Here is a 2500-nt window from a genome sequence, read left to right as displayed (position 1 = left end):
AACAATGATAGATGATCGTTATTGACGACTGATATATTCAGGCTAGAAAGTAAGATGCCATCACTACGAAAGCAAAAGATCAGTTGCACAATCTATGTGTCCAGTACTCCGGAAGACTGGTTTCACACTTCCAATTAGATTGGAACCAGTATTTTGACAACACACTTGTGTTCCTTATTGTAAAACGAATAGTTTATTTCATGTCTTAACAGAAGAGACAATTATGTTCCGCTGACTTTACTTTAAGGCTATGTGGTATTGTCATTACCTAGATCTTGTGATCCGGAAGGTCCATTGTTCGAATCCCGCTCTGAGCGGCGCATAGTTGAGTCCTTGCAAAAGGCTATTTACTCGTATTATCTCACCTTCCTCGGGTTCAGTAAGAGAACCTGGCTGTTAAACAGCGTTGTCGGGGGGGGGGGGGGGGGGGGGGGGGGGGTGTATTATAGGCTAGCAGGTGTCAAGTCTCTTCCTATGTTATGCTAAGTGTTGCTGTTGGCAGCAGCTTCTTATGGTTCACACTATTATGTTATGACGATCGACCCAATCAGCAAAGTCCGGTCCGCATTCGTGCACCGTCGCAAACCCGCCTGGTAACATCGTCACAACACACCTTTCGACTAGATGCTCTGCCGTCTCGGGTTCTTGCCCACAGCGTGGACATATTGGACAGGAAGTTAGACCCCACCGATGTAACGCACTTGCCGTTAGGCAGCTCCTCGACCGAAGTCGATTCGCAGCTACCCAGTGTCTCCTCTTACTGGTATCAAAGCTTGGCAACTTCTCACCAAGCTTAGAGGAGTGTAGGTCCCTGCTGTTGGCAAGAAACCCCTTGGAAATCGCCATGAGCACGTTTAATGGATATGCGTGACAGAAATTCTCAAGCTTGAATTTCTCAAGTTTTTAATTTTCTGATGCTCTTAAATTATATGAGATCTATATAGATAGTATGCAGATGACGTCACTTAGGCCTTTGTTATTGTTTTTGCCATCCGCGTTTGTGAGTTGTTCTCACTAAACTGTATTAACCAGACTATAAAAGTTCATGGTTACACAGAGTTTATGTGTTGGTCCGTTATACTTCCGGATGGCAATGTTGTGAACTCCTTGGCCAAGCGCATTCTATCTTTTGGCTATTCATATACAAAGAGCGGATTTCGACATTAAGCATAATTATTTCTCACAGAATTTCGACGTGTACATATTAGGTATGCAGGTATGGCATCCGAATGCAAGTATGGGCCGAGGTTAACACTGCTGTAATGGACAATATTTTGCGTCATTTTATTTTGGTGAGATTTCCATTACAACAATGAGCCCATAAGAAATTGTGTTATCAGACCTGCAAATAAGTGCTCGCTGCACAAGTTAAATCTCCAGTACTCCGGAAGACTGATTTTACACTTCCAATCAGATTGGAACCATATTTTTGACATCAAACTCGTGTTCCTTATTGATAGAACGAAGATGACGTCACTCAGGTCTTTGTTATTGTTTTTTTGTTGCCATCCACGTTTATGAGCACTTCTCACTAAACTGTATGAACCAGACTATAAAAGTTCATGGTTACACAAAGTTTTATGTGTTGGTCCGTTATACTTCAGGATGGCAATGTTGTGAGCTTCTTAGCCAAACGCATACTATCTATTGTAAAGAGAAGCGTTTATTTCATGTCTTAACAGAAGAGATAACTGAGTTCCGCTCACTTTATTTTTTAGGCTATGCGGTTTTGTCATTACCGGGATCTTGTGGTATGGCACTCGCCTTCGGACAAAAAGGCCCAAAGTTCGTGGTTGGATCTGATCTTTGTGTACGTTTATCCAATAACACTCAGCTGTTTGGTGGTGAATAAACATTGTGAAGCGTACTGGGTTTGGGAAATTACTTAAATGCGCCTTATGAACGTTAAAAATACATTTTATTTATACAAGGTTTAAGCCTATGCAATGTTAACCGCTCAAAGCCTTGTTTGATCGTACTCCATCAAAACAAATAAAACAAACAATAAAACAAAACAGAGCGCCCCCCCCCCCCCCCCCCCAAAAAAAAAAAAACAAAAAAAAAAAACACCAAGAAAAAAAAACCCCGTCAAAAAGACAAAAACAAAAACAAAACAAAACACAAAAGATTGTAGCACGTCGTCAGATGCATTCCATCTACAACGATGGACTTTTAAAGTATATTGTATCATTTATTTTACTTACCTGTCAGTTTCCTGTAAGTTGTTTATGTGCCATGTGCCATTGTCTCTCTTCAGCGGCCACGAGAGTTATAGATAGTCCTTTTATAATAATATCACAGTAGATCAACAAAATCACAACACACGTTTACAAGTCACCGCTCCAACCATTCAAAACTGATTTCATTTGGTGAGAAAGATTTGCATCATCATCCTAAAGGTAACATTAAAAAAATATAACGCGTTCGTGTTTTTTTAAGAGATGATTTGATTTTACAGTGTTAAAAATTGGCGAATGGATGGTTTAATCTAGAACATCTT

The 2500-nt window shown here is 40.4% G+C and overlaps 1 protein-coding gene across 1 annotated transcript in view; it reads right to left on the bottom strand.

Annotated features, from left to right (window-relative positions):
* Positions 1–2500, bottom strand: part of LOC144973515 (uncharacterized) — a 40665-nt gene that overhangs the window by 37910 nt on the left and 255 nt on the right. Inside the window, exon 1 of the mRNA XM_078916025.1 lies at positions 2205–2500. This exon is cut by the window's right edge and continues 255 nt beyond it. The gene's annotated coding sequence lies outside the window, so the exon portion shown is untranslated. The remainder of the gene's footprint in view (positions 1–2204) is intronic.

The sequence above is a fragment of the Berghia stephanieae genome, chromosome 5 (assembly GCF_034508935.2).
Source record: "Berghia stephanieae isolate SIO BIC M18660-M18661 chromosome 5, UCSD_Bste_1.3, whole genome shotgun sequence".
NCBI classification, from domain to species: Eukaryota; Metazoa; Mollusca; class Gastropoda; order Nudibranchia; family Aeolidiidae; genus Berghia; species Berghia stephanieae.
Note: the sequence above shows the minus strand (reverse complement) of the source record. Positions and strands in the feature narration are given on the sequence as shown.